The sequence below is a fragment of the Notechis scutatus genome, chromosome 8 (assembly GCF_049901735.1).
Source record: "Notechis scutatus isolate UNSWTSFEM ecotype Mainland chromosome 8, rNotScu1.2, whole genome shotgun sequence".
Lineage (NCBI taxonomy): Eukaryota > Metazoa > Chordata > Lepidosauria > Squamata > Elapidae > Notechis > Notechis scutatus.
Window position 1 is genome coordinate 8,890,137 of NC_142016.1, and position 25,108 is coordinate 8,915,244.

The following is a 25,108-nucleotide window of genomic DNA, read 5'->3' on the forward strand; positions in this document are numbered from 1 at the left end:
ATGAATGCCTCGCTTAGCAATAAAAATGTTGGACTGAAATGTGGTTGTACATCAGTGTACTCACAATATGTACTCTGTGGATTGCTGGGACAACTGACAACTAGATTTGTACCTACAGCCACACTAATTCCAAGAAGCCAGGAGCCTTCAGCTTAGTTATCACCTTATCCAGGAGTGGGATTCAATTTTTTTAACAACCGGTTCTGTGGGTGTGGCTTAGTTGGTGGACATGGCTTGGTGGTCATGTTATTGGCTGGATGTGGCCAACTCAACATCACTCACATCGAGGCACGCATCTCCTTGCTTGACCTCTCATGACTGTGGAGATGCTGCAAAAGTCGTAAGTGTGAAAAATGGTCATAAGTCACTTTTTTCAGTGCCATTGTAACTTTGAATGGTCACTCCACACAAGCAAAGGACCAGCAAAGGAGGAAAAAAAAAAAACTCCAGAGAAGTTCCTGAGACAGGAAGTCTAGTCCTGCCAAGAATGTAATAAGGATTAACAGAGAAGCAGTTTCTGTAAGCAACACCAGAATGTTTCCTTCCTGCCTTCCTTACAGGATTAGGCCAGTAATTTCTTCTAACAACCGGTTCTCCAAACTGCTTAGAATGTTAACAACCGGTTCTAGTGAACAGGTGTGAACCGGTAGAATCCCATCACTGACCTTATCCATTTCTTTAACACAGTCTTTTTTCAACCTGGCTACCATCCAGATGGGTGGACTTTAATTTCCAGGTTGCTGAGCTAGAATTGCTGTAGCTGAGAACTTTTAACAGGGTTAACAGATTCACAGAGTTGGAAGGGACCTTGTAGGCCAACCCAAGCAGGAGACCCTACACCAGTGGTGGCTAACCTTTTTTGGCTCCCGTGGCAATAATTGCATGTGCACTCGCATGCCAGCACCCAGAAGGCAATGCGTGGTGGGGCTCTCCATGGCCCCTGCACATGTGTGCGCGACCGCTCGCGTGTTGCGCATCTCTGTGCATGTGCACATGATCCCTTCGCATGCTGTGTGTCTCTGCACATGCGCACACATCTCCCATGCACCCCCTCCTGCCCCCTGTGCATGCTTGCCAGATACCCAACAATCAGCTGTCAGGCAGCGCGCAGTGGGGCTCTTTTGGGCAACCTCTCATGTGCTGGGGGAAATGGCTCTGTGTGCCACTTCCGGCACACTTGCCAGAGGTTCACCAACACAGCCCTACACCATTTCTGACAAATGGCAGTCCAGTCTCTTCTTGAAAGTCTCAAGTGATGAAGCTCCCACAACTTCTGAATGCAGGCTGGTCTACATCTCTGGAATACTATCTATACCCAACTGGAGAAGATAATGCTTCTCTAATAATGGGACAACTTAGATTGCAGGTAGTCCTTGACCACAACTGAGCCTCAAACTTCTGTTGCTGAATGAGACATTTGTTACGTGACTTTCTCCCATTTTACAACCTTTCTTGTCACGGTTGTTAAGTGAATCACTGCAGTTGCTAAGGTAGTAACATGGTTGTTAAGTGAATCTGGCTTCCCCCATTGCCTGTCAGAAGCCAGCTGGGAAGATTATAAACAGTGATTACATGATCTGGGACACGGCAATTGTCATAAATATCAGCCAGTTGCCAAGCGCCTGAATTTTGATCATGGGACCCTGGGGATTCTGCAGTGGTCAAAAATGTGAAAAAGGGCCATAAGTCATTTTTTTCCAGTTTTGTTTTAAGTTAGAACTGTCACTCGACCAACTGTTGTAAGTAGAGGACTACCTGTTCCCCTCTCCAAATGTTTTATGTTGTGGCTGATGGGACTTGATGTCCAGAGCATCTGGAAGTCACCAAGTTGCCCAGTTCTGCTGTAACATTGTGTGTTTGATTGCAGTTTTATAAACCGCATGGAGAGAGATCCCTGCCTTAAGAATTTGACCATCTCTAACTGAAGACCAAGGGGATGTGGTGGCTCAGTGGCTAAGACGCTGAGCTTGTCGATCAGAAAGGTGGGCAGTTCGGCGTTTTGAATCCCTAGCGCCGCGTAATGGAGTGAACTCCTGTTACTTGTCCCAGCTTCTGCCAACCTAGCAGTTTGAGCATGTAAAAATGCAAGTAATAAAATAGGGACCACTTTTGGTGGGAAGGGAACAGTGTTCTGTGTGCCTTTGGCGTTGAGTCATGCCAGCCACATGACCACGGAGACGTCCTCAGACAGCGCTGGCTCTTCGGCTTTGTAACGGAGATGAGCACTGTCCCCTAGAGCCAGAAACGACTAGCACATATGTGGGAGGGGAACCTTTTTACCTTGATCATAATTGGAGACCAGGACAACAGAGAGGAAGGAAAGAATGCAAATTACGGGTCAACAGAAGAGAATATGAATTCACTTCAATGACATGTATTTACTGGATGACTAAGGGCATGAGATTGCAGAGTGCTTTGCCAAGACTCTGGAAAAGCAGCACGTGTGATCAGTAATCAGGTGTCCAAGGGGCAATAAAGAAAAAAAAAACCCAGAAGGAGCAGAAAGGCTCTGGACTGTAGCAGAAGCAAATTAAAGACATCCGACCTAGGACTGACTGATCGTGATTGATAAGCATAGGGGGTCCGTTGGCACATCTGGAATTTTGAGAGCTTACATGGTGTGCTGGCGCAAAGTAGCTGCCAAGGGGAGCCTAGCCAGTCACAAACATCTGTTTCCCCAAAGGACCTAGATGAGATTATTGTCTGTCATCTCCTTTTCCAAAATCCTATGGAAGATTTTCTCTCTTCCCAGCTTGTATCCATTTTTCTGGACGGGGGGATTCTCTTCCGTAAAAGAATGACAACTATTCACCATGTGCCTTTCTGGAAAAAAAAAGTATTTATGGACTCAGAGGGCAGTCTTGGTCATAAAGGAGATTAACCAATTTAACAGATTAGCAGGGTTGGAAGGAATCTTGTAGGTCATCTAGTCCAACCCCCCACCCAAGTAGGAGACCCTACACCAGGGGTCTCCAACCTTGGCAACTTTAAGCCTGGAGGACTTCAACTCCCAGAATTCCCCAGCCAGCTTTGCTGGCTGGGGAATTCTGGGAGTTGAAGTCCTCCAGGCTTAAAGTTGCCAAGATTGGAGACCCCTGCCCTACACCATTTCTGACAGGTGGCACTCCAGTTTCTTCTTGAAAGCTTCCAGCGATGAAGCCCCCACAACTTCTGAGGGAAAGCTTTTTCACTGATGGATTGTTCTCACTGTCAGAAAATTTCTCCTTATTTCCAGGTTGAATTGCTCCTTGTTCAGTTTCCATCCATTATTTCTTGTCTGGCCTTCAGGTGCCTTGGAAATTAACTTGACCCCCCTCCTCTCTGTGGCAGCCCCTCAAATATTGGAAGACCTCTATCATGTTTCCCCTGGTCCTTTTCTTCACTAGGGGTGTCCAATATTGGCCACTTTAAGACTTGTGGACTTCAAATCCCAGAATTTGCTGGCTGGGGAATCCTTGGAGTTGAATTCCACAAATCTGAATGTAGGCAATGTTGGACACTTCTGCACCAGAGCCTTATGGCATGTTTTCCCTTATTATGGGGCAGAAACATTTATTTATTTATTTATTTTTATTTTTATTTGTCAGTTGCTTACAAGATAATAGGTATAAGTATAAACATAGTTATGAATACATGGATACATATAAGAAAAATAAAAAAATAAAAGAAACAATAGGACAGGGACGGTAGGCACGTTGGTGTGCTTATGCACGCCTCCTAGAGACCTCTTAGGGAAGGGGTGAGGTCAATAGTAGTAGACAGTCTAAGGTTAAAGTTTTTAGGGTTTGGGGAAGGAACCACAGAGTCAGGTAGAGTATTCCAGACATTGACCACTCTGTTGCTGAAGTCGTATTTCCTGCAATCAAGTTTGGTGCGATTAACCTTGAGTTTGTATCTATTGTTTGCTCTTGTATTGTTATGGTTGAAGCTGAAGTATTCATTGACAGGTAGGATATTGCAATGTATAATTTTATATACTATACTTAGATTGGACCGAAGGCAGCGTAGTTCTAGGTTTTCTAGGTCTAGAATTTCGAGTCTGGTAGCATAAAGTATTCTGCAACGAGTAGAGGAGTGGAGAACTCTTCTTGTGAAATATTTCTGGACTTTCTCAACTGTGTTAATATCAGATACGTAATGTGGGTTCCAGACTGATGAGCTGTATTCGAGTATAGGTCTAGCAAATGTTTTGTATGCTCTAGTTAGTAGTGTAATATTACCAGAGAAAAAGCTACGTAAGATTAGGTTAACAACTCTTAATGCCTTTTTGGCTATGTAGTTACAGTGGGCTCTAGCACTTAGATCATTAGAGATGATTACGCCAAGATCCTTGACAGAGTTTGGATCATCAACAAGGTCTTGACGATTCACCCTGTATTTTATTTTCTGATTTTTTTTGCCAATATGTAAGACAGAGCATTTATTTGTTGAGATTTGAAGTTGCCATTTGTTTGACCATTCTGATACATAGCTGAGGTCTTTTTGAAGGGTAGCAGTATTGTCTGTGGTGTTGAATAGCTTTACATCATCAGCGAAGAGAACACAGTTGCTCTTAATATGATCACAGAGGTCATTTATGTAGAGCATGAAGAGAGTTGGTCCTAGAACACTGCCTTGGGGGACACCACTGTTGACAGGTACAGAATTTGATAGGACGCTCCCAATTTTGACCATTTGTTGTCTGTTTGACAGGAATGCTTCTATCCAGTTATGCAGGTGTCCAGAGATACCATAAGATTTTAGTTTTAGGAGTAGTTTGTCCTGTACCACTGAATCAAAGGCTTTACAGAAGTCTATGTAGATTGTGTCTATTGCTTTGCCCTGATCAAGTTGTGTTGTCCATATGTTTTTGCAGTGTAAGAGTTGCAGATTGCAGGATAGTTTTTTTCTGAAACCAAATTGTTTATTAGAGAGTAGGTTATTTGTCTCTAAGTGGGGGATAATGGATTGGTTAATAATTGATTCCATGACTTTACAGGTGATGCAGCATAAGGAGATTGGTCTGTAATTTTCAACTAGGCTGAGGTCACCCTTTTTGAAGATGGGGATGACCGTGGCTTGAGACCATAGTTTTGGCAAGGAGCTGGTCCTGAAAGATTTTTCAAAGATTATGCTTAGAGGTTCGGCTATGGCAGTGGATAGCTTTTTTAAGAAGTAGGCACATATTCCGTCCGGTCCAATAGATAGAGATGGTTTTAGATTGCATAGTGCTTTTTCAACATTGTCTACTGTAAAATTGATATGTATTAGATCATTGTAGTTTTCTGTGGTTCGACTAGGAAATACTGGGCATGATCCATTGCTGTTTACAAATACTGAGCCAAAGAATGTGTTGAAGATGTTGGCTTTAATAGTGTCGTTGTTGCAGTCTTTACCATTAGGTCCTTTCAGGGGTGTGATGGACCTTGAGTCTTTTAGTTTGTTGTTTACAAAATTGTAGAAAGCACGGGTGGAATTGGTGGGTAGAAGGTTTTCCTCTTGTTTAATGTGATAATTGGTGCATTCAGTTTTTATCTGGTGGCATAAATTTTTGTATCGGATTTTAAAGTTGGCAATGTGACCAGATTTGTTTTTTCCGCCAAAGTGAATTCTTTTTGGATTGAAGCTTCTTTATTGTTATGGGTAATCTGTTTTTTTTGTGGTTTTTGGAGTTGTTATTGGTATAAATAGTTTGATGACTTTTTTGACTTCAAGTAAAAATATGTTGTAATGGTCTTCAACAGTATTGCATCCAGTGAATAGAAATTGCCAATCAAGGGATGAGAGATCATTGTCTATAAGATCATAATTGCCTTTTTTGAAGTTATAATTCGGGGATCACATTGTTGTGTTGATTTTTGTGTGGACATATGTTGAGACAAAAGTCAATCATGCTGTGGTCACTGTTGGACAAGGGTTCTTTAATTTGAATTCTGTAAATTGAATTCAAACTATTGCAGAAGATGAGATCGAGGCAGTTAAGTCTAGTATTGTTGGTTACTAGTTGTTCCAGTCCCAGGTTTGTTACAGCATTGTAGAAGGTTGCATGTATGGGTTCAGTTTTACATTCGTTTAGGGTCCAGTTAATGTGAGGTAGATTGAAGTCGCCAAGAAAGATAAAAGTGTGTGGGCAGGATGTTTTCCATGTTAGTAGTGAATTTAGCTTGTTTACATGTTCAATGTCATAATCAGGGGCTCTGTAACATAGTAAGAACCGAAATGTGATATTTAAGAACAGTTCACAGACGATGGTCTCAGGAAGAGCAAGTTCTTGGGTAACTTGGATGTTTTTTAGATATAAGGAATTTTTATAGAAGATAGCAACACGACCTCCTCTACGGATTTTATGATCTGATCGGTAAACATGATAGTCTCTTACTGTGGTAATGCAGTCAGGGAGAGATGCATTGAGCCATGTTTCACAGACAAATATGATGTCAAATTTAGCCATATTTAGTAAGAGGAAAAATTCAGGTATTTTATTCACAAAGCTTCTTGCATTGAGTAGCTTGCATTTAAGGCCAGTTGTAGTTGAAATTGAGGTAGTTAGGGGCGTGCGTGCCTAGTTTTGAGTGATGGTGGGTTGGATGAGGTAGGGTTGGATGTGGAGTTGTGGGTTGTGTGACTTACTTTTGATACATACAATCAGCGCGGTAGTCAATGTAGAGATCCTTCTCTCCATTGTCTAGATGTCTTTTGAGTTCCTTGCGGAGTTCACGGGAGCGGATTCTTTGCAGTATGGATAAGTCTGGTCTTGAGTGAATTTTTTTGTGGTTGGGGGTTGGTTTTTGCAATGGCGTTTATTGTATGAATGAATATGCGTTTGCTGGACTCATTTTTGCAAACAGCTCTACAAAATTTTGGGGCCACCGAGCCATCATTGTATTTGGACTCAGGGCCATCTCTGGTTACTCCAATGATATCTTCAGGAGAGATGTTGGTTGTATTAGTGTTGCTTATGATATTATGAACTTTGTTGATGTCATCTGATTCGTTGGTGTCTTCAAGACCAAATAAGATGGCATTTGGACATTTCTGATCACGTTCAATGGTGTCTCTGATGAGTAAGGAGATATCATTTGTGGAATTATTTGATGGGATAGTAATTATTTGTAGTTGTGGTTTGGTGGTTATTTTTGGTTGTAGTTGTGATTGTAGTTGAGGATGGTGGTGGAAGGGTAAAAGACCATCAAGGACTTTGAAAGGAAAGACAACTGTTTGCAATAGTTTCCAGGGCTAGAAAGAAATCAGTTCAAAGATTTAACAGGGGACACTGTGCTTGGGGAAGGGAAGGTGTGAGTTATCCTGACTAGGAAGCCCTGGGGGAAAGAAAAGCAGGAGGATTTAGGGGATCTGGAAGGAGAGAAGATCAGATGGAGAAGACTGCAAGATTCTAGCAAGAAATAACTAGGCCACAACTTCAATTTTCTTGACTGATGCTACAGGATGTATCCCCTCCCTCACTCCCAATGAGGAATTCAGAGAATTGCAAGTACTGCTATAATTTCTTTCTAAATATACATGCAATAAATAAATGAAAGCAATACTTACAATCAGTAGGAATAACGTTGGTACTTCCAGCTAAATCCATTACAAGAACTCCTCATTTGTTTGCTTAGTCCTCTGGCTTCCTTCACACAGCTCACTGAATTGGGTCAGTGGCTAAACCTGCTGTCTGCATTTGCACATGAACATTCCCACTTGCTATTGTTGTCAAGGGTGTATGCTACACAAATAGTATAAATCCAGAAAATGGGATCATTTGGCAACTAGGTTAAATATGTCATATGCCTTTTAAGAATTTCAGCCAAGCAAGAACAGCCATAATGTTTTCTTGCTGGTTTATAGGAGCCTTTCCCCCCCAAATGGATTGTGTATGAGTGTGAGAGAGACAGAAATCCCTGCTTAAGTTATTTCTTTAGATTTGGGAACTATTAGAGATTATTCTGGGTATCAGCTATGTAATCTTTACCCATCAGCCTTCTCGACCCATTCCTGAGTCTGCCCCATCAACACCAAATCTATTCAAACTGACCCAATGTTGCCTTTTTACTTACTTAGAGCATATCAGTGTAGCTGTCACCAATATCATCTATACTACACTACAAGAAGTGATGAACTTATGATCATTTGTTTCATGACAATTCAGAGTTATGATGTGGCTGAAAAAAACTGATGCAGGACTCGTCCTTGAAGATGACACTAAATTGGCAGGAAAAGCCAATACCCCCCAGAAGATAGGCTCCAAATCCAGATGGATCTTGATAGACTTGAACACTGAGCCCTATTCAACAAAATGACATTCAACATGGAGAAAACGAAAGTTTTACACTTAGGCAAGAAAAACCGAATGTACAGGTACAGATTAGGTGAAACCTGACTCAAGAGCAGTAACTGTGAGTGGGATCTGGGAATCCTAGTGGAAATCACTTACATATGAACCAGTTGTGTGTGGCAGCAGCCAAAAAAAACACCCAATACAATCCTAGGTTGCATTAACTGAAGGGTAGTATTAAGATCATGTGAAGTATTAGCACCACTTTATAAAGTCTTAATTAGACTACACCTAGAATACTGCATCCAGTTTTGGTCACCATATTATAAAAAAGATGTTGAGATTTTGGAAAGATTGCAGAAAAGAGCAACCGAGATGATTAGGGGACTGGAGGCTAAAACATATGAAGAAAGTGTTGCAGGAATTGAGCATGTCTACTCTAATGAAAAGAAGAATTAAAGGTGACAGCAGTGTTCCAATATTTGAGAAGCTGCCACAAAGTAGAGGGGGTTAACCTATTTTCGAAAGCCCCAGAGGGCAGGACAAGAAACAATGAATGGAAAGTAATCCAGGAGAGAAGCAACCTGGGATTAAGGAGAAACTTCCTAACTGTGAGAACAATTAACCAGTGGAACAGCTTGCCACCAGAAGTTGGGGTGCTTCACCACTGGAGGCTTTTAAGAAGAGATTGGACTGCCACTTGTCTGAAATGGTATAGGGTCTCCTGCTTGAGCAAGTGGTTGGACTAGAAGACCTCCAAGGTACTTTCCAATTCTGTTATTATGGGATTCTGCTATGATTTTTCCTGTTGTACCATCCCTGTGATGACATCATTGCAATTTGGGTGCTTGGCTATCTGCTCCCATGTGTGACCGTAACCAGTGTCACATGGTCACATGATCCTGGTCTGCAACCTTCCCAGCCAGCTTCTGATAAGCAAAGGCAGTGGGGGAAGGTAGAGTCACTTAAAAACTGTGCGATTTACTTAACAACTAGGGTAAAATGGTCATAAAATTGGTCTCAGTCGTGAGGCGGCTCGATTGACAACGGCATTGTTTAGCGACCAAAATTCTGTCCTACATGTGACCATAATTCAAGGACTAGCTATAATCAGGAACAGTCCTCAGTTTGCCCTTGACCAGCAAGCCCTTTCTTGCTAACTGCTAGAATGGCCTCCAATCTGATGTTCTCCAGATGTCAGAATCTTCTGCCAGGGTGGCCTCTAGCATGCTGATAATGCTAGTAGAATATTCTGTCAGCCCCCAATCAAAGCATCTGGAGGGTACCAGATTGTAGATGGTTAGAACTGGAGTTGCCAAGGACTGGATTTTTCTGAAGGCAATACATGGATTCTTCCATAATTACAGCCTTTCCCAGAAGAGGAGGGGCAAGAGAGATTCAACCCAGGACTTCGGTGAGGACTTTCATCGCCCTTGCCATCATTACTGTTACTTTTTTTTTTAATTTTCTGTTGATTCCATGATAATTTCAGAGGTGTTGAGGGTTGAGTGGCATACAAGTTTCAGAAATTATGATAATTATCCCTAATAAGAGGTAGGGCAACCCAGGAAAGGAGCAGGACCAGAAAAACAATGCATTTTATTTTATTTTATTTCAATAGAATTCATGCAAGGGAAATCAATACATACTGAAAAATAAACTTGCCAGCCATATTTTTTTTACCCTGGCACATGGACTGAGTTTAGGATTCAGTCTGGGCAACTGCACAAAGCTAGATTAATTTAGCCTCGTGTGAAGATAGACCAAAGAGAGCTGCAGTGTATGATGAAAAAAGGACAGGATAGCTATTGTGATGGTGTGATGCAACCACCACCTTTTTAAAATGGATGTTGCACCTGTGGTGCCCATAGAAAGCAGGCAGACCTTTGGCCACTCCATCGTGGCTGCCATTTTGACTTTTTTGACCATGCCTCACAGACAACGGAGCACCACAATGGCTCAGCAGTTAAGATGCTGGGCTTGTTGGCTGGAAAGCAGACAGCCCAGGTTCGAGACCAGAATATCGCACGATTGAGTCTTTGCCCAACTCCTGCCAACCTAGCAATTTGAAAGCATGTACTGTAAATGTGAGTGGATAAATAGGTACCACTTTGGTGGGAAGGCAACAATGCTCCCTGACGCCATGCTGGCCACTTGACCACAGAAATGTCTTCAGACAGTGCTGGCTCAAAGGCCCTTGAAATGGAGATGACCACACACACCCTAAAGTCGGCAATGATTAGTGGAGTAAAATCCACAGGACACTCCTTTACCTGTACCTTTACTTGCAGACAACCCTGACAGCTGCAATTAATCTAATGATATCCCTTGTGTAATTTCTGGCAACTGTCCACTTCTCCCGCATGGTGGAAATGTCAACCCAGTGAATGTCAGGATGGGAGGAACAGGCTCCAATTCTCTTCAAGATAGAGAGGCTTTGAGGTCATGATCCTAATGATGCAGAGGTAATTCCCTCTCTGACTCTGAATGGAACTGGACCAGGGGTGGGATTCTACCAGTTCGCACCTATTTGCTAGAACCGGTTGTTAACATTCTAAGCAGTTCAGAGAACCGGTTGTTAGAAGAAATTACTGGCCTAATCCTGTAAGGAAGGCAGGAAGGAAACATTCTGGTGTTGCTTACAGAAACTGCCTCTCCGTTAACCCTTATTACATTCTTGGCAGGACTAGACTTCCTGTCTCAGGAACTTCTCTGGAGTTTTTTTCCTCTCCTTTGCTGGTCCTTTGCTTGTGTGGAGTGACCATTCAAGGTTACAATGGCACTGAAAAAAGTGACTTATGACCATTTTTCACACTTACGACTGTTGCAGCATCCCCACAGTCATGAAAGGCCAGGCGAGGAGATGCGTGCCTCAATGTGAGTGATATTGAATTGGCCACGCCCACCCAATAACATGACCACCAAGCCATGCCCACCCAGTCACATGACCACCAAGCCATGCCCACCACCTAAGACACGCCCACAGAACAGGTTATTAAAAATTTTGAATCCCACCCCTGAACTGGACTACTGTGTTCAGAGATGGTTCACAGATTAGAGGTTTCTCTTGGACTCACAGGTCCTGCTTGACCAGCAGGTGAAAACTTTGGCCAGGAGAACCTTGGCACACTATATGTAATTAGTGTGCCAGTCACAACATTCCTAACAGGATCTGCATACCATCACTCATGCTTTAACCTCTTCCTACACGGATTACCATAAGATGCTGCCCGCGAAGAGCATTTGAAAGCTACAGCAGTGGTCCCAATCATGAAGTGTGTATGTCATTAGCATACATGTATTAACATGTACTAACTACAAGGCTCCAAATTTTTGAGGGACAAGCTTTTTCTGGATTTATCTGCCCATCTAGTCATGATCAAATTAGGCTAACTTCTTCAAGGTCTCACCCCTACAGGTCTGCCATGTGATCTGATAGAGCCATACGTGTCTGTGTGTATAGGTAGATTAGATTAGATTAGATACATGATAGATAGATGAGAGAGAGAGAGAAAGAGAAAGAGACAAACACACACAGACAGATGATAGATAAACTCTATTTTATGTTGAGATTTCTTAAACACTCAGATCTTCCAGGAAGGAGCCGCTGAGGGTAGGGAGCTGGTAGCTTTCCAGGTGCTCATCAATAATTCCCAACAACCCCTGCCAGCATTGAACAGTGCTATGATGCGTCATTCTACTACCAATGGAAGGGTAAAGATCATTGCCGCTAGGACTTGGCACTAGATGGACCAAAAGTTCATTTTCCCTTCCCATCTTTGCTAAGCCGCTTTGTCCATTGACTAAGCCTACCCATCCCATTAATCACAGCGTGGCTTATTTAGCTTGAGTAAAAGCAGTCATTCTGTTTGTATATCATTTATTCATTTAGTTTTATTTTATTTACTTTTTATTTGTCAATTGCTTACAAGATAATAGGTCTAAGTAAAAACATAGTTATGAATACATGGATACATATAAGAAAAATTATATATATATATATATATAAGAAACAATAGGACAGGGACGGTAGGCACGTTGGTGCGCTTATGCACGCCCCCTACAGGCCTCTTAGGAAAGGGGTGAGGTCAATAGTAGACAGTCTAAGGTTAAAGTTTTTGGGGTTTGGGGAAAAAAACCACAGAGTCAGGTAGAGTATTCATGATATATAGAGAATATCATGGTTTGTTGTTTTGTGTTGGGTGAGCCCAGTCAGTGGGATTTAAAAAGCTCTGGTTTGAAAACTCTTAATTCGGTGCAATGCCATCACTGCTATTCAGGCCCAGCCTGTGATCTACAGTAGACCCATCTTCTAGCCTAAATCTTCAAGTGGAAAAGTGATTAAATAATGGAATTTCCAAAACAGCCTTTGTTTAGAGAAGTATTCTTGGATCTGTACATTTTTTCTATGGATCACAATCTTATTTGCATTCTATAGCAACACAGATTTTATGGCTTGCTTACAAAAAAAAGTTCAGAAAGGACACTATAGAGAGGCAATGCTAAAAATTCTCTATCAAATGTCACAGATTTCTCTTTTTTCCAAAAACATTTCCTGGGTTTTAAACCTTCAAAATGATAGAGTAAAAAAATAAATCCACCCTTATAATTGTAATTATAAGTAATTGCAGGGATTTCAGTAATGATTTATTTCCATAGCATCATAAATGTTCCATACAAATGATTTTTTAAAATCTTGGTTCAAATTGCTGTCATATCTATTATGGAGACTAAAAGCATATATTTTGGTCTGTTGTATAATAACTGTATGTCTGAATGCTCAAGTGTAGAGCTTGAGTTAGTGACCCATGCATTATTAGACTATCCATTGTACCATCCATGGAATCTCACCTCGATTGTCAGAAATTTCAATTGTTTTTTAGATCACATTTTAATTGTCCTTCCTTTTACAAGACCTAACATGGGCAACTACTAAAAAAGCTGTTAAGTTTCTGACAATGGTTATGGCCTGCAGAAATCCACTTCTTGTTATGAATTGTTTTAGTTTTGGTGTTTATCCATATTTTTAATTCTGTATCTCTGTTTGGTTGATCTGGGGCCAACAACCAACCAAAAAACCACAAACCCTGGGTAGGAATAAATTCATGTAATTTATGGCCATATTTTTTAACGTTAAGGGTCACAACTCCTTCAAGTTGAGCTCAATTTCTGGTGACTTCATGGACCCTTCCTCCGCCTTTTCCTTTTCCTTGTTCCTTGATGTTTTTTAACCTTATCAGTTCTGCTGTCTTAGAAATTTCCTGGTGGGCAATGATATTTAATTCTGGGAGTTCATCCACCTTAATTCAAGAAGATGGATAGGAGTGGACTGCATTAAAAAAAAGAATGAACTGTTCTGTGATGTCAGTACCAGACAAAATTGCAGAATCTGCAAGATGTGAAACCGGTATCACAGGATTTAATCTCATGATCCCTCAGGAAAATTAATCGGATCCATCTATTGTAGTTTAGATTATAAGTATTGCCTTACATTCCTTGTGGTTTCCCATCTAAGATCTAACTCTGTCTGTTGGAAGTTGGACTAAAAGAGTCCTCGGTCCCACCCAACCCTAGGATTCTATGATTTAGTCCAGCTGAGACCAGCCAAGATCAGTTTAGTGTTGCCACCCATTTGGGCAAAGCAAATTTGGACATGTGACTGTGAGATTAGTCCATATTTCCATTTGCACAACGTACAAGACCAGTGTTTGGCCAATTTAAGAGGTCTGGACTTCAGCTTCCAGAATTCCTAGGGGCCCCCCTCCCTCTCCCTCCCTCCCTCCCTCCCTCTTCTCTTTCTCTCCCCGATTCCTACAACATACTAAGGCAAGGGTGTCCAACCTTGGCAACTTTAGACTTGTGGACTTCAACTCCCAGAATTCCTCAGCCAGCTGTGCTGGCTGAGGAATTCTGGGAGTTGAAGTCCCAAGTCTTAAAGTTGCCAAGGTTGGACACCCCTGTACTAAGGCAATGGTTGGTTTTCCTCCCCATGTTGGGCTGTAGCTGTGGCTGACAGCATCCCAAGGAGCCCATTGAAAATAGCAATAGTAATAGCAGACTTATATACCGCTTCATAGTGCTTCACTGCACTCTCTAAGTTCTTTACAGAGTCAGCATATTGCTCCCAAAAATTTAGGACCTCATTTTACCAACCTCAGAAAGATGGAAGGCTGAGTCAACTGGAGTGACTGGAGGGGAAGGAGATGGTCCAATAGGCGCTGAGGAGATTTATGATGATGATGATTACAAATAACTCAAAGTGGCAAAAACATATCCAACAGACCTTCCTCCTCTTGTTTTCCTCATAACAGCAACTCTGTGAGCTGGGTTGGGCTGAGAGAAAGTGATTGACCCAAGGTCACCCAGTTGGCTTTCATGGCTAAAGCAGGATTCAAACTCACTGTCTCCTGCTTTCTAGCCAGGTGCCAAACACTGGACCAAACCAGTTAACTCTAAAAACATCTACAACTAGCTAATCATTGAAATGGCCTGGTCATATTGTGTTGGGAGAAGAGGGAAAACACCACTTTGAAACTGGAACAGTTACTTGCTTCCTCATGGCCTCATTAACAGAAGGAATAGAATCAAGATCACATGAAATGTTAATAATATCCTTTATAATGCCTTGGTAAGGCCACACTTGGAATACTGCATCCAGTTTTGGTTGCCACGATGTAAAAAAGATGTTGAGATTCGTAGGCTGGGGAAGAGTTGAAGGCCTGATTGTGAGAACACGGTTTTTAAGAAAAACAGTTACTACAATTTAAAAACATCTGAACTCTGCTCTCTCCCATCCTCAGTCAAGCCTTAACTCTTCTTTCAAAGAAATTCAATTTACAACTGCATTTTGTATAATAATCACAGGAAATTATCTGTAGAATTCCTGTGGTTATTATGCAATCTTGAGATGTAAATGATTCTTGATCTGCCAGGGACCTTTTAAACAATTTATTGCCTCTTCTATCATATCTGAAGTGTCCAGCATATAGTTTACAACTGGGAAGATGATTTATTTAATAACCAGGTGATTTGAGTATAGGAATTAATTTTAACTGCTGTTGGGAGGAGACCTAGCTGAGGAAAAGCAAAGGAAGGCATCAGGTATGGGTTTAAGGCAGCTCAATGGAGAGAAATGGTGTGTGGGGGGGCATTGTCTCTATTTTTGATGTGAGGGAAATGACACAAATTGCATAATCGGGGAGATGACACTGTGATCCACACAATTTATCTTGCCAATCCCAACCAACACACCTGGAGGGAAACTTGAAAGAGAAATTAGAAATTGGGCGGAGGGATCTTGGTATGTGTGACTGTGTGGCGAGGTAGGGGCCAAAGGAAGAAGGCAGTCTTCACTTTGTGTTGAAATGAGCAGCAAATCAATTTAATAAATAAACAAACAAATACATAATCCTTAAATAAAATTAAACTATGGGTTTGATCAATTTTGTGATTCGGTACAGGTAGTCCTTGACTTACACTAATTTGTTTAGCGACCATTCAGAGTTACAATGCTGCTGAAAAGATAACTTATGTCTGGTCCTCGCACTTAAAGCCAACATAGTCCTAGGCTGCATTAACAGAAGGAATAGAATCAAGATCACATGAAATGTTAATAATATCCTTTATAATGCCTTGGTAAGGCCACACTTGGAATACTGCATCCAGTTTTGGTTGCCACGATGTAAAAAAGATGTTGAGATTCTAGATTCTCAACATATTTTTAAAATCATGGTGACCAAAACTAGAGTACAGAAAAGAGCAACAAAAATGATTAGGGGACTGGAGGCTAAAACATATGAAGGATGGTTGCTGGAATTGGGTATGTTTAGTTTAATGAAAAGAAGGACTAGGGGTGACATAATAGCAATGTTCCAATTTCTCAGTGGTTGCCACAGAGAAGAAGGGGTCAAGTTATTCTCCAAAGCACCTGAGGAAAAGACAAGAAGCAATGGGTGGAAAGTAATCAAGGAGAGAAGCAATCAGCGGTGGGATTCAAATAATTTAACAACCGGTTTTCTGCCGTAATGATTTCTTCAAACAACCAGTTCACCAAACTGCTCAGAAACTTAACAACCGGTTTTCCCAACGTGCTGAATCCCACCACTGGAAGCAATCTAGAACGAAGGAGAAATTTCTTGATAATTAGAACAATTAATCAGTGGAACAACTTGCCTCCAGAAGTTGTGGATGCTCCAACACTGGAAGTTTTTAAGAAGAGATTGGACAACCATTTGTCTGAAATGATATAGGGTTTCCAGCCTGTGCAGGGGGTTGGAGTAGAAGACCTCCAAGGTCCCTTTCAATTCTGTTATTTTGTTCTGTTATAATCATCACAGCCCTTGCATGATCGTATGATCAATATTTGAGCTCTTGGCCATCGACAAAAAGTGAAGTCAGTGGGGGAAACCAGATTTGTGACACACTTAACAACTGCAATGGTTCTGTTAACAACAGTGGCAAACAACTGTCTTGCTTAGCAGTGGAAATTCTGGTCCCAATTGTGGTTGTAAGGCGAGGACTATTTGTACTTAGATAAAGATATTTGGAAGCTGAATTCACTCAATATGCTCACCTGGTTCCTGAATTAAAAATTGTTCTCTGGTCAAGGTTAATCCAACAGACTGGATTCTCACGATACGCTCAGCCTCCAAAGTAGAAAATCACCCTTACCAAGATAACCAAACACAATTGTGCAAATGCAGCCGTTAGATTTGAAAGTAAAGCATGTTGTGGTGAAAACATCCATATTTTAACATCACCGTTAGCTAGATCGAGTGTGTTTTAGGAGTCACATTTACCCCTGGGATGTTGTTGCCATCTTATGCAAGGTATATCTAATTTGCATACTCAGCTTGTCTGTCTGTGAAATGGGTTTAGCTGGATCCGAAAGCTGAAAAGTTCTGAGACTCAGCATTCCCTCAGGCTTAGCCTCGAGTTCCGGTTCTTGTTGTTTTCATCTCACAGCTTGGTTTCCCTGTGAAATGGGTCCATGGTGGCTTCATCCCCAGCACCCAGTCGTTGTCTAAAGGGGCCACCCTCAGGCCAAGGAGGTGTGTCCGAGGGCACCCTTGACATTTCCTATTTCAACATTCCTGAGGTGCCCACCTGCTCTTAAAGGTTAGAGGCCTCTTTTGCTTTTCAAAGAGAGCCTGCTTGGTTCTGTTGTCCCCAATTCGGGTCTGAGCCTGGTGCCAAAGCCAATGATAGACGCCAGATACGAGGTGCAGGTTTTCTGATTGCTTTTCATTGGAGTACTCCAAGGAAAAGGGCTCCTGGTCAAAATGCCAAGAGCCAAGAACAAAGGATTGAGCAAGTTGTACACATTTTCTCTAAAGGGGAAGGTGGGACAAAGCGAGATAATAAGAAATATCATCTAATAAACATTTTAGTAATAATTCTACCATTTGTTCTATTGGTCTCTAACTGTCCCTATTCCTAAGTCTTGGCTAATGAAATCCCTAGGAGTTATCTAATACACCTTTGATTTGCTGCAGGTCATTCTCTATTTCTAACTTTTAGCTGAGGTCTGCAAGTTGGCTAACTCGTGTAACTTTTATCAGCTTTCTAATTAGCCAGGATTGTTACAAGATTTACACATGCATATTGTTAGGAATATAAGTCACCTAACAGCTGTTTGGGTTAGAAATATATAAACCAGGATAAACATTTTAGTACTATATCTTTAAGGGAATGCAAAAACTGCAATTGGGTGTGGTTTCTCAAACAGCCATAAGATGGAGCCAGAAACCTGGGTTGTTTAGTCTGAGTCTCAGAAGAGAATGTGTCTGAGTGAGTATCTCTGTTTCCTTCTGTTGGAAAGTATTGACGTTCCTCCATTTCTTCTAATTGACTGATATTACTGGATTTCTGATACTGAACTGTTTTTGACACTGGAATTTGATATTTGGATTATCCCTGGATGAAAACTGACTGATTTTACCTGTGAATGATTTTTGGACTGCCTATTTTGAACTTTGCTTAAACCTTTCTGGAAGTAAAAACCTACATTTACTGTACAGTGTATCTGTGTGCTGTGTGTGTATTATTCAAACACTTCTCTCAAATACGTCTCCCTGTATGCGCTCATTCTCCTAACGGGGAGTTACTTCAACACATATCACCTGTGGTTAAGCATTCTTTGTTCTTGCCGGACAGACGCTACAATTACAGGCTTCCTGATTTACTTTGAAGTGTGTGCCATGACCTGGCTTTATTTTAGCAGATGGCCCATCAGTTCTGTCATTTATTTCTTTATTCCAATTCTAAAATCAAAGACTCTGGCCGGCTTACCATTCAAAATTCGTTCTTGGAGGTTTCCCTTTAGCCAATGAGCCCATCAAGTCAAGATGGCAGCCATGATGGAAGAACGCACACACACACACACACACACACACACACACACAAACCCAAGGCATATCTTTGCTTTATTATTATTTATTTTATTCATTACATTTTTTTGCTATCCATCTTCCCTACAAGGTGACCCTGGGTTGCTTACAAGTTATCAAAGGGATAAAAATAATTAAAACGATAAAACAATAAAACTATAGACAGATTGAAAGAAGATTATTAAAAGCTGTACTATTGCCCCATCCCAGCTGCCATCTTGACTTTTTGGACAGCCTTGGCCAAATCTTTTCTTCCATTCTCTGCTTTGACTCTGTGTTAAGCCTGGATTCCCCAACGGGTGTTAAGGAAAACAAACTAAACAGAATGTGCAGCGAAGTCAGATAGGAAGACAGGTAAATGTGTGAGATAAGTTTTCTAGTTAACACGCAGTAAAAATACAGATACGCTTGTGCTATCAAAATTATAGTTTATTCCATTTAAGAATTATAGCATAGTCAAATAACGGTCCATTAGTCATATATCAATTTCAGTCAAGTCTTGCCGGGGATACTCTATTTGCAAAGTCCGTGTAGAATAGCCAGTGTCAGTACACATATAATAAATCTGTCCAAAACTTATCTTCTCTCCGTTGAGAAATATCTTCAAAGTAATCCAACACTTCTTCTCCTCCCCGATCCAGCAAGAATGCAGTCTTCAATAAGCCAGCCAGTAAGAGCCAGAGAGTGCCTTGCTGCTTATATAGTACTTTTACAGCTGCACACTTAATTACATTCCTTTAGCTTAAAGTCACATACACTTTATCTGACAAACTATGATTCATCATTTTATTATCTTTACCCAAAACAGTTAGGGTAAAACAATGTTATCCCTAACACTCTGTTTTATTTGCAGGGCACTTGATGGCTGGGGATGGAAACCCAGGGCAGAATGGTCAGCCCAGCTGCTTTCCGTCTCTCCCTCCTGAGTCTACATACTTCTTCATATGCCCATATGGAATCGGCCGGCTATGGAATGTTAAGAAGTATGTATCTTTGGGATAGATTGTGAGCTTGGAGCCTTCTCACCACTCGGAGTCCGGGGACAGCAGGCCGCTGCAGGAGGAAGGAAGGCAGCCAGCAGCCCGATCCGGTTTTCTTGTGCTCCTGGGGCTGGTAAAAAGGAACCAGATCGACTGGCGACTGATTTGGTCCCCTTCAACCAGCTGGGGGGGCACAAACAGCTTCTGGGGTCTTCTGTTCACCCACCTTAGGAATCCACAAAAGGAGCGGAAAACTTTGAAGGTGCAGCATCTTTCTTCCTTCTTCCCTCCCACTCCTCCCTCCCTCCCTCCCTTTTCTTCTTTCTCCAATCCATCTTCCTCCCTCCCTCCCTCCCCTTCCCTCTTCTCCTTCCTTCCTTCATCCATCTCTCCCTCCCCTCCTTCTTTCCCTTTCTTCCTCCTCCAATCCATCTTCCTTCCTCTCCCTCTCCTCCCATCCATCTTTCTTCCACCTCCAATCCACCTTCCTTCCTTCCTTCCTTCCTTCCTTCCTTCCTTCCTTCCTTCCTTCTTTCTCCACACTGAGATGAGAAACTCAGTGGACAACCTTGAATGAATCTTTAAAAGCTAGAGACCAAGTGCCAAGTGGAGAAGCATAAACCAGAAAAATCAAACAAGGTGCAGAAATAAAAATTTAAAAGAGTCCATACAGGAAAGCTCACCTGGTCTTTTAAAGCAACTTAACATTTAAAAAGAGTAGATAAACTTTTGAAGCTATTTTGCTTACTGAATTGGGCCACCTGTATCCCAGGCCCCTTTTCAGCTCCAAAATATGGCAGCAGAATTCTTAGAGGGATTGAAAATGAAACAAGAAGCAAAGAAGCTATTTTATTTTTTTCAAGTAGCCTCCTTCTGATTCGTCCCAAAGTGAGGGAGCGCAGCCCCTTACGTGTCTCTCTGATTGATGCCTTGAAGACTAAAAAAAACACCTCAGTCTGGAAGCTTCCCTGTCAAGCTAGTTGTGAACCACAAAGAGGTCACCGAACACCTTTCCCCATTCTTGAACCTCTGGCTCCTTCGTTGTAGGTCTAAGCCTCTACAGGTAACACTCACCTGCAGAGCCGTCTTATGGGCCCCAGGCAAAGCAGTGTATTGCGGCCCCTACGACAACTACTCACAGGAAAAAATGTAAATAGTTGATAAAATTAAACATATATTTGCATGTTAGTATTAATTTAAAAATGCAGTAAAATATAATAAATATGTTGCTGTATTTATATGATACAAGGTATATAATTGAATGGTTAACATAGATTAGTATGGGGCCCATCAGGCCCATGTGTTAAGACAGCCCTGCTCACCTGTCCCTTTCTGTCCTCCAGCTTCTTTCTCCAGCCAGAATCCAGACTGGAAGCTCGTGAAGACACAAAGTTGGTTGGTATTTTAATTTGATTTGCTATTGAACTCTGCAAAGATCTGCACTTGTATTCTTTTTATCACATTCTTATTACACTCTATTGCCATAAAGCTTATCATATTACTAGCAGTATCATAAATGAGAGAACAGATGCCAGATGCCTCACCAATCACACTGCGGTCTTTTTTTTTCTGAATAGTGTTCATAATCCAGAAGAGAAGGCATCCATTTCAGAACTGAAGCAAAGGAAATCACCATAAATTTTGACAAGAGCTAGCAAGGGAAGGTCGTCTGGGTTGAACTACATTTCCTCGTTGTCCCTTCCAGCTCTACAATTCTGCAATTTTATGATCTGAAGTCTTTCAGGGAGCCAACATTTTAGTGATCGCAGCTGATAAGAAAGCCAATACGTATTTTAAAATAAGACCAGATACTTAAATGACCCACACCAGAAAACATTTCCACCCAGGTATTTCTAACCAAACCTGTTCCCAGTTGATTGGACATTACTTCCCCCAGACTGTCTCATTGGCTTCTAAACGCACTGAGGGCACCGAAGGACTAAGAAGGTTGGTATAACCAGAAACTTCCAGGAGGAGAAACTCAGAAGCACCTCCTACCCCCACTCCAAACTACAAGATTGATGGTGGATATGGAAGCTACTTCACAAATTCTCAAAGTGGCTCAAAACGTCTGTGCCACAACAATCACCATGCACAGGTCTAAGACAAAAACTCTAGTGTATCCATAATGGCTGAAGCTGCCATGGATAAACAAGACCAAGAACAGAGTGCCAGTGCTCACCTAGGGACATTCACAGGAAGGGAGATGTCAAAAATAAATTAGGATGTTACCTGTGGCAGCCCAATTAATACCCAGCCCTTACATGTCCCATGGGAGGACCTTCAGTCAAATGACCAAGATTGATGCCGTTACTATTTTGACTGCCCCTGGTAGACACCCTTGTGCTGCTCCCCCATATTTCAGGTCAAGAAATCCATCTCTACCAAAGCACACCAGAAGTAGATATAAGGGTTATATTTTCACTGTATTGTACTTGGATTATTAAATTCTTCAGTAGGTGAATCTTCATTCATTCATTCATTCTTAGGGCTTCATGTCTTCTTCCTTCAAGGTTGGTCTTTGAGTCTTTGACTGCTGCCTTCTGGTTGCGTTCCAAAAACTTCTATGCCCCTGTGTAAAGTCCTGACCTGAATAGGGAGGAAAGAGCTGGACTCCTATTGTTTTTACTAGCACTACCAACACACTGTTGTGCAGCCAGCTCACAGCTGTCCAATAAGGAGAGAAGTAATTTGTGTTGGGATATAGGATATGTATTCAGGGACCAAGATCATAGATGGCTCAATGATAAGATCATAGGAAGTAATCAATCTTCTTCCTCCTATGAAGACTTCCCTCTTTCTGTGAATCAAGCCAGTGATTTCCTTCAGCCATTCATACCAGGAAACAGCAGTAACGACAAAGTCACTGAATGCCTGAAGATTGTCTGTCTTTCATTGCCCCCTAGTAAATGGTCAGAGAGGGAACTGCGGGGCATAAAGGATTGAAGGACACAGCTTTGGTATCTCCATACCTCATTGCATTGACTGTAGTTCTGATTGACTGTTGTTCACCAGTGTGGTAGACGGTTGCTAGTTCTGAGATCTTGTCTCTGGTCTCTGGTTCTTGATGTTCAGGATATAGAATAATAGAGTTGGAGGGGACCCACTCTAGTCCAAGCCCCTTAAGAAGCAGGGGACCCTATACCTTTCTGGATAAATGTCCAATTTCTTCTGAGAAACCTACAGTGATGGAGCACCAACAATTTCCAGAGGTAAGCTGTTCCACTGATTAATTGTTTTCATTGACTTAATTTTAGGTTGGATCTCTCTTTGATAAGTTTCCATCTGTAACTTCTTGTCCTGCCCTCAGGTGCTTTTGAGAATAGGTTGACCCCCTCTTCTCTATCACAGCCTCTCAGATATTGGAAGACTGCTATCATGTTACCCCTAGTTATATTTTTCATTAGACTGGACATATCTTGTTCACTCAATCATTTATTGTAAGGTTTGGCCTCCAGTCTCCTAATTGTCTTTGTTGATCTTCTCTGCACTTCTCCTAGAATCTCAGCGTCCTTTTTCTATTGTGATGACCAGAATGCAGTGTTCCAAGTCTCACCAATGCAGTATAAACAGGGGTGGGATTCAAATTTTTAACAACTGGTTCTGTGGGTGTGGCTTAGGTGGTAGGTGTGGCTTGGTGCTCATGTTATTGGCTGGGTGTGGCCAACTCAATATCACTCACACTGAGTCACGCATCTCCTCCCCTGGCCTCTCATGACTGTGGGGATGTTACAACAGTCATAAGTGTGAAAATGGTCATAACTCACTTTTTTCAGTGCCATTGTAACTTTGAATGGTCACTCCACACAAGCAAAGTACCAGCAAAGGAGGGGGGAAAAACTCCAGAGACGTTCCAGAGACAGGAAGTCTAGTCCTTCCAAGGACGTAATAAGAGAAGCAGTTTCTGTAAGCAACACCAGAATGTTTCCTTCCTGCCTTCCTTACAGGATTAGGCCAGTAATTTCTTCTAACAACCAGTTCTCCGAACTGCTTAGAATGTTAACAACCGGTTCTAGCGAATAGATGCGAACCAGTAGAATCCCACCCCTGAGTATAAAGCAGTACTAACACTTCACATGATTTTAATGTCCTCCCTCTGCCCGTAGCCGAGGAGAGCATTGGCTTTTTTGGTAGCTGCAGCAAACTGCTGGTTCATACTTAAGTGGTTGTCCATTGGGATGCCTAGATCCCTCTCACAGTTACAGATGTTGAGCCAAGTGGTAGGTGATAGAGGTCGACCTCTAAAGGCAGGACAAGGACTGTGCAGCTTGGAGAGAGCCCAGATTCCTCACTGCACAGCTTCCTTTGAAAATAGTTACAATAGATCAGGTTGTAGCTGAGCAGGACAGCCATGTCTATACCATGTGCTAAAAACACGATGGCAAAGCTGTGGCACATGTGGCACGCAGTGCCCTCTCCGTGGGCAAGCAAGCCATTGTCCTAGGTCAGCTCCATTGTGCATGTGCGTGCACCTCCCATCGGCCAGCTGGTCATTGGGTCTCTGCTACACATGCGCGTGTGTGTGTGTGTGTGCGTGTTGGATGTATGTGCGGGGGCCGGGGGCATGGGGGGCACAAGCGCAGGGCGGCATGCACATTTCATTTTGTGGGTTTGTGTGCATGCTCGTTTGTGCACACGTGCTGTCAGCCTTCAAGATTGTCAAGATTTTCTCCCTTTGCTTTGCATCTTTCGGCTGTCATAAGTAATGGGGGGAGAAGCGGGGACATGGTTATGGGAAGTGAGCCGGAGGTGTTACAAAACAGAACTGTATAAGTTGAGGGGGGGGGGGAAGGTTCTTGCTTAGGCTTCTATCCTATGCTATGTGCAGCTGCAACTTTTTATCAAAATATGTCAAGGTCAACGGACAGAGGCCTCATCACCACCTGGAGATGCCCACATGATGATATACACAACTTTTAATTGGATGAGCCAATTGAACTATTGGGGGTGGGAACGTTGCCATCACTTTGTATATGTGATTTACGCGCCCATTTTCTCAGATTCAGAATTCTTTTGTTGCTACCACTTGATTTCCAGTAAAAGATATTTTTCCTCTAATTAATGGAGTCTAAGTATTTCTTTCTTGGATTTTGAATGGTGCACCATCTGACACATGCATTGTGGGCACTCCGTCCAGAAAAGGTTAGCCATCACTATGCTAAGTCCTTCAACACGCTGAACCAAGCCTTCCAAGCCTTTTGTAGCTTAGACTCAGGTTGTTGTGTGAATGCAGCCACTGGATGGCAGCATCGTTCCTTATTAAGCATACGGAAAGATTTTTTTTAAAAAAATAGGTTGACATATGAAATATTTGTAACTCCTTATTCCATAGCTTGGCTGCTTATATTGTTATTCTCCCTTCCGTGTCTGTTGCATGGCCAAAATTTGAGGAGCCAAAGACCATCTTCTTTAGCCATGTTTAGCAGCTGAGCACAATGAACATGACAGTGATACCCAGTCAACGGGGAAGTTGTCATAGATACAGT

The 25,108-nt window shown here is 42.0% G+C and overlaps 1 long non-coding RNA gene across 1 annotated transcript; it reads left to right on the top strand.

Annotated features, from left to right (window-relative positions):
• Positions 1–19,806: 19,806 nt before the first annotated feature.
• Positions 19,807–24,685, top strand: LOC148129880 (uncharacterized). The gene is made up of 4 exons (XR_015750434.1): positions 19,807–19,884; positions 20,966–21,017; positions 21,200–22,834; positions 22,933–24,685. It is a non-coding gene; the product is annotated as an uncharacterized LOC148129880 (long non-coding RNA).
• Positions 24,686–25,108: the final 423 nt, after the last annotated feature.